This window comes from Culex pipiens, chromosome 2 (assembly GCF_016801865.2).
Source record: "Culex pipiens pallens isolate TS chromosome 2, TS_CPP_V2, whole genome shotgun sequence".
NCBI lineage: Eukaryota > Metazoa > Arthropoda > Insecta > Diptera > Culicidae > Culex > Culex pipiens.
This window is the reverse complement of record NC_068938.1, coordinates 89,896,033-89,910,885: the sequence shown is the minus strand read 5'-3', so window position 1 is coordinate 89,910,885 and position 14,853 is coordinate 89,896,033. Positions and strand designations below refer to the sequence as shown.

General features: G+C 35.4%; 1 protein-coding gene across 7 annotated transcripts in view; it reads right to left on the bottom strand.

The window, feature by feature from the left end:
- LOC120416326 (tyrosine-protein phosphatase Lar) overlaps positions 1 to 14,853 on the bottom strand; it is a 441,119-nt gene that overhangs the window by 243,219 nt on the left and 183,047 nt on the right. Inside the window, exon 1 of one of the 7 annotated variants that reach the window (XM_039578051.2) lies at positions 13,028 to 13,253. The exons of the other annotated variants lie outside the window; for them this stretch is intronic. The gene's annotated coding sequence lies outside the window, so the exon portion shown is untranslated. Of the gene's footprint in view, positions 1 to 13,027; positions 13,254 to 14,853 lie in introns of those variants that run through there. 7 annotated transcript variants of the gene reach the window in all.

The following is a 14,853-nucleotide window of genomic DNA, read 5'->3' as shown; positions in this document are numbered from 1 at the left end:
AGTTTGAGGTCTACATTGATTATTATGTAAAATTGTCCGGGAAACACAATGGTGATAAAATAAAACAAATAAAAATATAAGGAATTGGTAAAAATTGAATTTTAACACTTAAAACGTTAAAATATAATACTAGTGGGCATTTAAGGGTTAACAATTTATTTTTATCGAATTCCTTGGACAATTTTCTATAAAATGCAACCTGTAGAAAGTCTTTTGCTCATATAGTTGCAAAGTTATGATTAAAAGAAAAAAAAGTTTTTTAGAAAATCGTCAAAAAAGAGGGCGGTGCGAAAAATAGAGGGATGGTCCAATCAGCACCAAACTTGGGATTTCAGTTAACTATTGATAGATGAACGTTCCCTCTAAGTTTGGTCCAAATCGGTGAAGGTCGAGTCCAAAAGTGTACTCAGTTGACCTGGAATGACCCATATTCAATACTTATTCAAACAGTGACGCTGACTGGATGCCAATTTAAGATTGTAGTATTGATTATCACTAGTTCATATAGTTCGTAGTTTACACGTTTTAGTGATTTGAATATTTCAGTGTTGTTTTTAGTTTTAAGATAGGATAAGATGTTTTTTTTACCCAGAAGTATGCTATTCAGTTAAAAAAATGTAAATCTATATATAATAAATAAAATTAAACAGCGAATACTGAAATAAAAAGTACAAAAAATATGAATCGCAATCGAGAACGCCAGGGCAATGCTGTAAATCAAATAATTTGATTTGAATTTTCGATTTTTGAATATCAGGTAATTTACGTTATTTTTTAAATTATCACATTTCAGCAATTATGCGGAAAATAAATATTATCAATTAACAAAAAAAGTCATTATTAATTTAAAATCAAAATTCCAGATAGTAAAATTGTGATAAACGACCTAACGATACTTTCACTCAACACCCCCACATTTTTTCATCGTCCTCCAAAATTACCATGCCTCGACCTACTGACATTATCTTGCGCTGGGTGTGTAAATTTTCCAAACAAAAAACCACCGTCAACGAGCAAAAGCTCTCAACCGGTGAATGTTTAATGCCCCCAAATTCTGGGGGTAATCGAGACGCTAACATCGCTCTGCACTTTTGGTATTTGTTCGCTCAAAAATGTGCTCAAAAACACCCTCCTTCCAGGAAAATCCAACCACCCCCGTTAATCATTATTAACAAGCCACCTGGCAGGTGTATCTGTCTGTATTTGTGTCAGTTAAACCTTTCCCATCTTCTTCGTTTCCACCCAATCCTACCCCTCCTGTGGGCACAATCAGTTGGTATAAATTCAAATCAGGGCTCCCCACTTTCACACCCACCTCCTTGACATTAACCCCCTCCCCCACGTGTGTCCTCCTCAAAAAGAAGGGGCGCCAAAATACGCCAAAACGAACGTTGAAGAACGCGAACCTTAACCTAACAATCTGCGCGATAGTATCACTGCTTCCACGACCGGAAACCGCAAATGGGGCACAACGGAAGTGAGTTGTGACGACTGGGAAAGAGGGGGAAGGTGTTGAATGTTGGTTGGTGGTGGTGGCCAGAAAGCTCTTTTATTGCCCCCGGGGAAGGTCGAGCTCAGTCGCAATCCATTGCGATGAGGGTTTTCCGGAATGTTAAATGATTTTAAAGAATGCAAATTTTTGATACTTAAAAATGGTTTCAAATTGATTTAGAAGAATTTACAAATAATTGAATTAATTTTAAAAATCTTTCAAAAACTCAAAGCAATTCTGCTTCTCTACCAGTCAAAAGGGCGTGCCGCAAAGACCATTAGTCAAATAATTTATTTCACCCAAGCTCTTGGAACACACACACGCACACCCTTTTCTGCCACCCACATCATTTTGACTTTTATCGCTGCTTCACTTGCCAGCTGACATTCGCAACCCACCGCCGCCACAAACAGCACGTGTGCCACACGTGTGGGCACGTTTTCTTCGAATGTTGTCTCTTGCACAGGGGTTTTTTTTGAGTGCCGGTAAATTTGTGCGTGTATGAACGTGGGTTCTAGGTGAAACAGAGCGGTTTTGTTTGAACAAGCCGACGTTTTCACTGCGTACATGTACATGGATTTGCAGAAGTTTTTGCTTTCTGCATCTTTTAGCTTGAATTATTTGAGGATTCTAAATATGGGTCATTCCATGTCAAATGGGTACACTTTTCGACTCGACCTTCACTGATTTGGAACAAATTAACAGAAGTCCCATGTTTGGTGCCGATTGGAACATCCCTCGTTTTTTGGAATGCCCTCTGTTTTGACGATTTTCCCTTTTTTCACTCATAAAGGAGTTATTACAATTCGGCAAACAAACAAACAAATTTGAACTTTTTGACAGTTTGCTGGTTTGCCTTCTTTGTTTGTTTGCCTGGATTTGTTTGTACAAACGTCAGCCTGCATAGATTTTTCCTTGTTTGCGAGTTTGCCGCAACAAATTTGCGAGTATGGCAAACTGTCAAATACGAAAAAGTGCAAGTTTGTTTGCGGTAGTGTAATGGCTCCTTAACTTTACATCTTAAGGGGTTACATACATGTAAATCGTCAAAAATGTCCGAGGTTGGTGTGAGCACACATTTAAACTTTTTTATAATCTTTTTGCAGGGCATTTAAATGTACATTTTCATCTATTAACAAAATAAATATGAATACATTTTGATGTACCAAGGCCGATTTTCAAAAACTTGATTTAAAAAAAAGATAAAAGTATTGTTATGTTTTTCATATAAAAAACGTCAGTTTTTGATTTTTGTACTTAAAAAAAAAAAAAATTCAAATTTCAAAATCGGGCTCCGTCATGCACACGGGATATGTCTTAGGAGTCTTCACCCCAAATTTCAGCCAATTTGGTCCATCCCATCTCGAGATATCGTGGCACCCGTAAATCAACTCCTTGTTTAGAGAAAAACGTTCACAAAGTTTGACAGTTCGCTTTGCGCATGGCAAAATTGTGAACTTAAATCGTCTCTTACTCAGTTCAGTCATGAAATATCTTCGAGAAACTTTCAGGAGTGATTGAAAATCATCTTTTTAGTAAATTCAGTGAATTTTCTGTAATATGTAATTTTGTTATTTTCTACATGTATGTAACCCCTTAAAGAGTTCATGACTTTCTTTTGGTTGCACTATATGGGAAATTTTCCAAGGAGTTTGATAATAATGAAATTCTAACCCTTAAATGCCCCCAATATATTTTTTTACACATTTAGCTTGCCATTTTTGATATTTTTTAATTTTTAATCGCCATCGTGTTCCTTTGGCAACTTTACATAAAAACCTATGAAAACCCCAAGGTAAAATTTTTTGATGACGAGAATCTATTCTAAACTATTCATGGCCATGGTAATTTCGTCATTTCGACGCTGTCTTGCTATCTTGTCGCACCCGCCATTTCGACGTTCCGAGAAAAACGCATTTTAATGTTTGACCTTGAATAAACAAAAACTAGAGCACGCATTGTAAACAATAACAAACACGTTTTGTTTGGCTGACCATTCTGTGCATTGTCCAGAAGTTTGATGAAGTTGGTTACTGGAGTTCCGAGTTATAATTACAAATGTTTACGGTAGTCTAACTTGAACGTGTGTCAAACGCGTTCTGACCTGAAATCGCTTTGGCCAATTGTCGCACTTACATCAATTTTTAGGCTGTGTCAAGATAGCACGACAAGATTGAAACTTCTTTCATATGAAAAGTTACAAAAATGCACGGAGTTTTTTCGGTTTTTATTGAATATCTAAGGATTGAAATCGAATTTTGGGGATCTATGAAGGTCAAAAGGTTAGGCATTATTAGCTGTACAAATGGCGTTCTTAACTCAATTTGGCCCAAAATGCACGCCTGACAAGTTAGCACGACGGCGACGGTTTGATAGGTCCACTTCCGTTTGCTTTATTTCGCCCAATCAAACAACGGTTTACTTTACTTTGAGGTTTTCATTGATTTTTAATGTAAATTTATTTTGTATTTTTTGTTGCATTGGGTTCGTATAAGTCCAAGGAAAGTTCTTACACCAAAAAGCTACAACTTTGGCCACTCTGGAACCGATTCCGGAAAATCTGCAGATTGTATGGGAAAAGTTACGTAAAAACAAATTTTGATCACAGGAGGCTGAATAAGCTAAACAGTTAAAAACGTCAACAAACGAAAAAAAAGGCAGAACGAAGTTTGTCGGGTAAGGCTTGTTTTCTATTAAAAGCAACCTGAAGAAAGTCATTTGATCTAAAAGTTGTAAAATTATGAGTAAAAGATTTTTTTTTTGAAAATCCTCAAAAAAGAGGGCGGTGCCAAAAATAGAGCTATGGTCCAATCGGCACCAAATTTTGGATTCCTGTTAACTATCGATAGATGAACATTCCCATACAAGTTTGGTGAAGGTCGAGTCCAAAAGTGTTGACAAGAAATGACTCACATGTCAAATTTAAGACTGAATAATGCTGTTTTGTAAGTCAACAGGACGTAAATGGAGGTGTTCGAAGTGCATTATCAAAAAATCGTATGATTACGAGAAAAAAAATTCTTTAGTTAAAAAGTTAACATCATAAGCATGTAGTGCACAATTTTTTTGAAAAAAAAAATGGAAAGTGATAAGTGTCATGGAATAATAACTATAATAATAAAAACTAATTATCGCAATATTTTTTATAAAGAAGAATTTCACTGGAAACGAGATTAATTTTACAAAATTTATAGTTAAATTTTCACACTTTTTTGACTAAAAAATGGCCAATTTCCATGATATTCTATGTGTTTATTTTAAAACATTTTCTGGTATAGTTTATACAAATTCACATTGCAATTGAATTGGCAAAAACAATTAAAAAAATATTTGGCCTAACATTAAAAAAGCCTAAAAATATTTTTAAACGTTTGATTCATCACAAGTCTTGATTTCAAAATTATCAAAATATTTTTTCCAAAGAGATCAAAAAATACACAAACATTTTTCATCATTTAAAATTGGACCATTAGTTGCTGAGAAATAGGCATTATAAAATGTGGGAATGCTTGGATTTAACTTATAAAACTATGTTTTTTTTTCTTTAACAATTATGTTTTGAAATGTTCAGAAATTATCGACACAAATATTTTCAAGAATGGACAATCATGGAAACTATTTCTAAAAATCGAAAAACGGCTATTATTCAGTTAAAATTAAACTTTAGTGGCTATATCTTGAAAACGGTGCACATTAAAAAAAAAATTCGATCAGGACTAACATTTCCAAAGGGCCAAACATTCAATATTACGCCCTTTTGGAATGTTTGGGTGAGACTTAGAAAACATCAATTTTCCTGTTTTTAAATCTTTGCATGGCAGCAACTAAGGGTCGTATCAACAAAGTTGAAAAAAAAATATAAAGAATTTCCTCAGCTTTTCTAATATATTTTTTTCAAAAGTGAGCAATCATGGGCACTTATTTTAAAAATGAATAACTGCGACTATTTTAAAAAATGTTACCTGAAAATGGCTAAAACATGAAAACGGTGCACTTTATCAAAATTTCACTAAAGTACTTTTTGATTGCAAATTTAATTTTACATCGAAAAATGCAGTTGAAAAAATTTTGCGACCAATATTTCGATTTTTATTTAAATCATTTGGTTCAGAATTCATAACTCAGTCGAAGATCTTTTGCCTATTCTGAAAATTTCTTATAATTTGGCATTTGATGTCCTCTAAAACATATCAGAAAATAAAAAAATAAAAAAACGTGTTTTTGCAAATCAAGTTTTAGTGACAAAAAGTGAAATTAAAAAATCACAAAAAAATATTTACCGTGTATCATTTTTTAAAGAGTAATCCTTATTCATACCTACAACTTTGCCGAAGACACCAAATCGATCAAAAAATTCCTTCAAAAGATACAGATTTTTTAATTTTCGTACATCATTTTTGTATGGCTGTCAAATTTATATGAAAAATTATATGAACAAACTAATGATGCAAAATGGCTTCTGTTGACATACCGAAGGTATCAAAAAAGTTTCAGCCGGATTAAAAAATACAAAAAGAATCGAATGACCGAAATCTCAAAGAATTGCTCATGGGTGAACAAATAACACAAAATGACAAGTCAAAAAGGACCAAATATAAAAATGGTCGAAATTGGCCGATTTTGTAGAGAATTGCACTCTTGGTTTTTACGAAAAGTTCATTGTTAATATTGAAGAATCAAATTTTGAATCCTCTAAAATTTTACTTTTTGTACGATGTACTTTATGTTATGTTAGATGTTTTGTTTATAAAATGCAATTAAATTACACTTAAGCAATCTTAATAAGAGTCTTGTTTATCATCAGATTAAGATGATTTTAAACACTGAAACCGTTTGAAATATCATTTTTATTTTTATTAAGCAAAAAAGAGAGGAGAAAACGTTGTTCCGTAAAAATAATTTCCAACTAGTAAGATATTTGCGTCTTTACAGTGCTACGATATCTTAAACCACAAAAAATAAAGGAACAGCTCTTGAAGACCTCGACCAAAAAACCACACATGGCCCGCGCCAGTAATTCCAGCCAGACTGTTCCGTGCGAAGTAAGTCACACGTGTACGACCAAGCACACGGCAAAAAAAACCCGCAAACACAGCCAATGTCGAAATTTCAAGTGTCTTGTGCGGTGTGCTAAGCAAACATTTTTTGGCACATTGCCCACCATCATCACCCGTTGACCCCTCCCAAGAAGTTTTTCCTAGCCCCCAAAGTCGGTGTAAAAAGAGGGAGAAGAAATAAAGTTGCATTGCTCGCCCCACAATGTGCTGCTGATGGCTTTTCTTCTACTCTCGAGGAAAAGCTCGCTTCTTGTTGCACTGTTGTTGTTGGAACTACACACAAGACGACGACGACGACGATGATGCAGCAGTCAAAAGGACCACGACCACGAACCCGGGGAAAAGCCTGGCCCAGAAGAAGGAAAACTGAAAGGGTTTTATATGCGGTAATCCTTGAAAAATTTGCCAGCTTTGCTAGTGTTTGTGTCTATCATTGCAGCAAGGTTTAAGACTTGTGGGTAAAGAAGATGAAATAAAAACCAGCCGAAACATATGTGTGTCAATAGATGGATGTTTGGCATGTGAGGTGGTGGTGCACAGAAACTAAGATTTTTGTTAAAATTTCATTCGAGTTATATTTAAGTTTTAAAATTATTTCTTTTTTTTTGAAAATTTCAACACTTTAGTACAAAATCGATTTTTCGAAAGTATATTTTCAACAGCTTAAAAATTTGTCAAAAAACGGTGTTTCCTCCCTAAGTCCACCAGTTCATCGGGTGGGCCCCCTTTTGTGGGCAGGCAAAAAGCTCGAGCAAGAAAAGCTCGAGATGAAAAATTGGTTTCGTCTTTGTCGGTCCGTCCTGAAATTGTGCCGGTTGGATGAAGCGGATTTTGCCAATCAGTCGTAAAATTGGAACGAACCATGATGTATCGCTTATGGGGTGAATGGAGCGGGAGGGGGAAGCCTGGATGTAGTACGAGGACCTCGAAACGATCTGGCTGATAGACAAACAGAAAACACTACCGGCATGGTGCTGGTGGTGGCAACAAACGGTGAGGGATTTGTATCTGCAGATATGGTATTATTGTTGACAACCCAGTTGGAGGAGACGGAAAAAAGAACAGAAAGAAACGGACCATGCTGGTTGGCACACATTTGCGGGCGAACGGATCGAAATGTTGGCCATTTCGTTGAAGAACCGTTTCTTTGCGGGGTGAAATTGAATATTTTCTTGGGCCATGATGGGCTTTGTTAAGGTGGCAAATTTAGGCTATTGAGCTTGACAGGAAACCATTTGCGTTATGAAATTGTAACATCAATAAATTGGAGCATAGAATTTTCTACAGAATTGAATTGTGCTGGATTACATATCGAATTTAACTTAAGAGGGATAAAGTTGATTTCACTTTGTTCCTTAGGAGAAAACTCTTGAAAAGTATTGGGGTCTCATTTAAAAGCAGTTTCGGAAACAATGTATTAATCAACTAATGTTATCATGTTTTTGAAACGAAAATATTCACATTCCATTAGGCCAGGTCCTTGATGAATCGAATCCAGAAGGGAAACGACAATCAAATGTTGTAGTACATGGCTTGGTAACATGAAAAGCCCATAATGATTGCAGCACTGTTCATTTGTTCCATTTAATTCTACAGTAAATAATTAAAGCTCATCGTCGTTAAGGGATTTGCACTCGGCTTAACTACAACGCAATAATAAAGTGAAAAATTAAGGTATTGTATTGAAGCCCAAGTCCAAACCCGTTATGGAACTACTTATTTTTCTTGTCATTACGAATGACGAATCGGTCAGCTTTCTATCGCCAAAAATAACAGTACTGAAAAGTACTTTTCAGCATCCATTTGACTTCATATTTTCAGCACTTACATCAAAAAGCACAACTACAAAGAGCGAAATCAGTTTTTTTCTTTTTTTGCCTCATAAGAATTATACGGAATTGTTTCAAATGTTATAATTGAACTTTTTTAGCATCAGGTATTATTTTTTGTTTATTTTTATGTTTTGATTGGAAATTTTGAATTTATTATTTAATTGCATTGGTGCTTACTAAAAATCACAAATAACAAAACATAAGAAAGCATCTGCAATTTGAATTCAATCATATATTTTGGTATCTTGCAACAAAATTCATTTCAAGGCAATTTTCAAATAAAGTGTTGAATTTCTTATAAATATGATCAATTTCCGATGAATTTGGATAAAAAAAAATAAAAAAGGATTCCAAAAATTTTAGATGCATTTATTCATTAATTGAACAGTTGCAAGTAAAATAAAAAAAATAAAGTTTTCAAATCTAATGTTGATCTCCCCTTAAAAAATTGCCTTAAAAAATCTGAAACATTAATTTTGTTAAAAAGTTCAAAGTGCAGTTAGGCCATTGCAAATATTTTTCAGAGTTTATGTTCCTCCCCCCCACCCATTTAAAATCGCCCAAAAAAACCAGGGAGAAAACATTTTTTTTCAAATAACTTCAAAATGTTAATAGAAATAGAAGTCTAATAAAAAAAAACAATTTGAAATGCATTTTTCCTACTTATCATGATTAGCATGATTGGGCTCATTTAAAAATATTTAGTTATAATTTTTGAGAAATTGACATGTAGGGTAGCGCAAAAAGATTTTTTTCTCCAAGATTTTTTTTTCGTTGGTGGTTAGTTATTTTGAAAACTAATAATAGCACGAGGCTGGTGTGTAATGCATTTCAAAAAAAATAATTTATTCATATGCTGAAACCATGGCCATGGTGCAATTTTTTTTTTATTTCAACTCGAAACAAACTTCATAAAATATTTGCAGCGGCCTCAACTTAAAATAAATCAAAATACGTTTTCTGCACTGTTTTTGATTTTTTTTAATGGTTTTCATGACATAGATTAATTTTGTAAAAGCTTGTGATTTCACAAAAAAATAATTTCAAGGCAGAGTCGTGGGACATAAATCAAAAGTCGAACTAAAAAGTGACCAACTGTCACTTTTTACACGGCGCTCACGCACACTATCAAAACAAACATTTGGTAGTGTGTGTGAACTCCGTGTACAAGGGGTGTCAAACTAAAAAGTGACCCCGTTCGTTTGACAACAGTTAGTGTCAAACCATCGGGGTTTGAGTATATTGGCCGACAAAATAGCTATTTTTAAATTTAGTCAAAAACTTTGACCACTCCTGTCTTAACTCTCTACTGCCCAAATTTTTTTTCGGAAATTTCTATTTTTCCCGTGTTCAGAAGATCATTTTGAGCATCTTTAATTCTACGAAAAATTTTACTTCTCTTGTTTTATGTTTTTCTTGTTTCATTTTTAGTATTTTAATTTGCATTTATCTTGTTTAGTTGATGTTTGTTTTTGGTAGTATTTGGCCTATTCAACCATATGTTTTTACAGTCACTTTTTCAATTTTTTGCTTGTTTTTCACATTTTCTGCTATAAGATGGCACCATTATCATTTAAATTGTAAATAAATGCGTAGAGGTAAAGTCTGGGGCACTAGAAAAATCACTGCATACTTCTTTGTACTAAAAATATCGAAAATGTTAGTAAAAAACACAGCCAAAGTTGACCCCAAAAAAAATGACATTTTTAAAAAACATTGGCAAAGTCACATAAAACAAGTAAAACTTCCAACCCATTAATTTTCTGAAATTTTAAGAGTACTTCTTTCCAATGCTTTTTAAAGATCAAAAATTGGTTGAAAAATGGATTTTTGGCGATTTTTTAAATTGAAGCCCGTCTAAAGGCGGGGTTGGGTTGGGGAGGGTTAAAGCAATAAATATAACATCACAATTATTTGTAAAAACGAAGAATTACGCAGCAGTTCTTACAACAAACTATCTGACTTAAAATGGTCACCCAGTGGTCATACGTACTGTTGTTCAACAAGTTTGACTTAAGTTTTTGATTGATTTTTTCAAGGCAACGTTTTTGTTTGGTTTACTTAGAGATAGCGATTTAAACTTGAATTTCAGCTAAATGACATGACTTCGAGCGGCATGATTTTCAAAAAAGCAAACAAAAATAAACTTTATTGATTTGAATAATTCCAATCCTATCTTAAAATCAGGTGATTTGCCTTTGGACCATGGGCAATACTTTGGTAACACAAATTGTCAACTCCAATACTTCAAACTCACGTGGAATTTCCCGCATATGTAAAAATTGATCACAAAAAGTGCCATCATGTAGGCCTATAATGCAAAAGTCTAGGGTATTAAAAGTAAAATAATCGTAAAACTATTAGAAAATCTGCGACTGGCCTACAAGTAAATACCGCAGCCTTATATAGTCCATGAAATTTTCTAACTTCAAACCCCTGTGAGATTTTTTTTCAGACAAAACTATAACTTTAAAAATACATAAAAATGTGGATAAAATTGTTTTTTTTACTGGGTTTTGACAATTTCTATGTGACAGACTTGATTTTTCAGTCTCGTTAATATGTTTACCGGAAAGCTCGTCCAATTTCCCATACGATGGTCTTTCAATTGGAAGTATGGGCTTACAGATATAAGCTAATTGCATTGCTCATAACTGAAAACAGAATATTTTTTTCAGTGTAATTCTGTGGAAGGTAGTAACCTGGATAGTAAATCATCAAAAAACGAGTTATTTTATAAAGTGGTCAAAAAACATCAAAAAACCATTTTTTTCAACATTTTTATTTTTAAACCCGCTGTTACTTCACATGGATTGGACAATGGACATAGAACAGTGGTCAATATGGAGACTTTTATGTAAAATTGTCTGGAAAATCGAAAAAAAAAACCGAAAATGTTGACGATTAGAGCATTTTTCAAAGAAAACAATTTCAGTAAATGATTTTTGTATTTTTTTAGGTGAGTTGCTCCATCCTGCATTTTTCGTGAGTCTTTTTGTAACATCTTAGGCTATTTTCACAAAAATTTAGAGCGAAAAAAAATCGTGGGATCACCTTGAATTTTAAGCATAAAAATAAAAAAATCACATAAAAGTAGCGTGTTTTTTTGTTTCAGTGTATTTTTCTCGGAAAACCCGTCAAATTTCATACAAGTTTGTTTTTGACCAATTTTTGATACGATGCAACGGCCTTTGAGATTCAGCGATATTTAAATTCCGAATTACAAACATATTGAAAACACTTATGCCCTTCTCAAATGCCATTATCGAGTGAAACTGGCTCCTTATACACAAAAATGGCTTATCTAAATAAAGGATAACATGTCTACAAAGTTTAATTGAAATTCGGAAAGGGTGGAGAAAAAAGAACCTAAAAATTTCCTGTTTTGGGCTAGAATTGCGCTTTGGTAAAAAGTTAATTTTGATAAAAAAGTTTATTTTGGTAAATAGTTAAAATTGATTTTAAACCACTGAAAATCAACAGTGTTCAATGTGAAAAAGAATGAATAATATTTCAATGACTTCGTCACAAATTTTCGCAAAAAAAAAATCATGGAGTTTTTCTTCTTCGAAGCTGCCTATAAAATTTTACCATTTTCCGCAAATCTAAAGCATTCACTTTGTAAAATATTCTTGCGAGCCGAATTTTCCCAGCTACAGATTTCCCGGTATTCATCGCCAAACCGTGTCTGCCCCGAAAAGGCTGAACGTCAGCACCGCTGACCATGACCAGCGCCGGTAGGTTTCTTCCACGAAAAATCCACCGCATCTTTCGCACAAGCATCCCCGGAATGTCCAACCACGTTCACGGTTGGGCGCTTTTCTCGAGTTAAATTCCGGGAGATTTTTTTTTTCGCCCTTGCCAAGTTGACGTCAAACCTCAAAGTGGTCATCCACTGGGATCACGCGCTCTTATTCCATCACGGCTTGTCGCATTCCGAATTAACTTTCGTTGCAGTTTTGCATGCAACAAGATCCACCACACAGAGCTCTCTTCCTTTGATGTTGGCGCACATGGCGTAATGCACCGACGACGAGGTACTTCCTGCACTTATTCCTTGAAGTTGTTGCTGTTTTTTTTCCTCTCTTCGAGTTATCCTCTTCATGCCAAGCCGTAACCAAATACCATCAGCGGATCATCCTGTGAAACAGTGCCGAAACGGGTTTCTTCCGAGAATCGACAACTTTGACAAGCCTTTTCGGGCTAGCACATTTTCTGCAGTAGAAGCCGTTTTTTCTTTGCTTCGAAAAAACACTGAAACAAGCACAGATCAGGAGAAAATTGTACACAAAAAGCACTAACCCCTCCCGCCCCTTGGTTGGAGTTGACCAACCCCAAGAACCCCTTTAATGTACTGCTGTGTACGAGTACTCCACGGGTTGGGGTCACTAGAGCCCCCCTCCTCTTCCCTTCCCCTCAAACAACACAAAACGGCCAAGTCACGCGGCTTGCATAACTTGCAGGCGTCCACAACATCCACACGACGGACCATGTTGAGGGACGACCCCCTCCCCCCTTCGGGAGCTTCGGAAGGGGTTAAAACAGCTGCTCTGCAGTCATCCAGCAGGACCTCCCCCTCTACCCCCCCCCCCCACCCATCCGGTCCACACCATGGGTTATCCCGGAACCACACTCCCGCGCTGTACCGTAACTCCGGTGCTGTTCAGGTTCTATTCCGAGGGAAGGTCGCGAGTCGGTTCCGTTCGTTCGGTTCTGTATTTTCGGATGTCACTCGGTCACCTCACACACACGCGCACACGCGGGCCGACACACTGACCTGTGCACGGTGGCTTCGAAAACCGTCGGAATGCGAGCTGGAAATGACGCGCGCGGAAGTTTCCGGCTGGCGTTGTTGCTTGGAGGACGAACACGAGCGCACTGAAGAAAATGAGAGAGCGCGGCGAAGTTCTGGCCCCGGCCTGGCATAACGGATTCGAGGGGCCGAAGTTGGACCGTGCCGAACAAGGACGAGCGCTGCTGGGTTCGCGGGGTTGAGTGGGTGACGTGACTGGGAACTGCTCGAAACTTGCTGGTGGGAGCCGGATGCTGGCTGGGTTTTTTGATGGAGCATTTCCATTCGAGCAGTTTTTGCTTTTTTCTACAATGTATTCCTTATGGGAGAACTGTCATTTCTACCACTCGAATCGGGTGCTCCAATGAGAAATTTTTGGGGGTTGATTTTGGGAGTGGGAACTCGCGCACGTGAGAGGGAGGTGAGTGCTCTGTGGGTGAGCAGTTGGTTTACGAGCAGTTGGAGCAAGCTGTGGAAAAAGTGAGTTCTTTTGTTGCTGGTTGAGCAGTGAGTGCTTCGTTGAGGGAGGAACTCAAAATCGAGCAGTTCTCGCGAGCAGGACACTCTTTATTCAACATTCATAATAGAGAGTGAATCATTGTTGCAACTTTTGTCTTTTAAAATTCGCTTAGTTTTTTTTTTTCATTAATTCACTAATTTTAATTAGAGGTCAACGATCTAGAAATAATTCTTATCTACAGATTTTCCATGAAAAAACATGAAACATTGTTTAAATTTATTTTGTTTGTGATCACTATATTGACGTTTAATGGCTTGCGATTTCCTCATTCAAGAGTTGTAGAAACAAACTTAACTTTTGAAAAATTGACATGCTTTTAAATAAATAAGACCAATTTTGTAAATAAAAAAGTATGAGAAAATCAGTCATAGTGATGCTTTTTACACTCTGTTTCGATTTTTAAATTTTTGTTTACTGAGTGCAACTTTTTATAGTTAAATTGTGTAATGGTTGAATAATGTGTTACTTATAATTTACCTTACTAATGTGTGAAATTGATACAGTTAAAATAATTCATTGGCGGTTTGCGTGTATCCTTAAAAACTTTCTACTTAACCATTGAATTTATTAACTCAATTATTCAAAGACTTGACCAACTGCTGCTGACTTCAAATTCAGGACTGAAATTAGTTTTGTTTTAAATATTGGGCCAAAAATAAACTAAAATTATGTACAGAAATAACAATGCAATTAAAAGGAATCGACATTTAATGAAAAGACATTAAACATCCTTTATTCAGGTGGTTCAATAGAAAAATTCTGTTTTATTTCCTTTCAACAATAATTTAAATTTTCATAGATATTTTTAAATAGTATTCTATTGATTTCTCATATATTTATCAAATAATCACTATTTCAAAAGATTTTGGAAAACCAAAATTTCATTATTTTTACAGTCTTTGCAGAAAATATAGTTTTTAAGTTAAAATTGATCACTTTAATCAGAGAAAAATATTCGTTTAAAGTACCGTAAAACGGGGTGACTTTGATAGCCGGGGTGACTTTGATAGGTTTGATTTTTTCCGTAAAATGAAGAGTACAAATTAAATACGTACGGAATGATAGGATCATATTAACCATGGCAGAGAAATAAAGAACTTCAAGAAGAAGTTTTCATAACATTTTGAAAAGTTGTAATAGTTATTTAACTTCAGTTGACG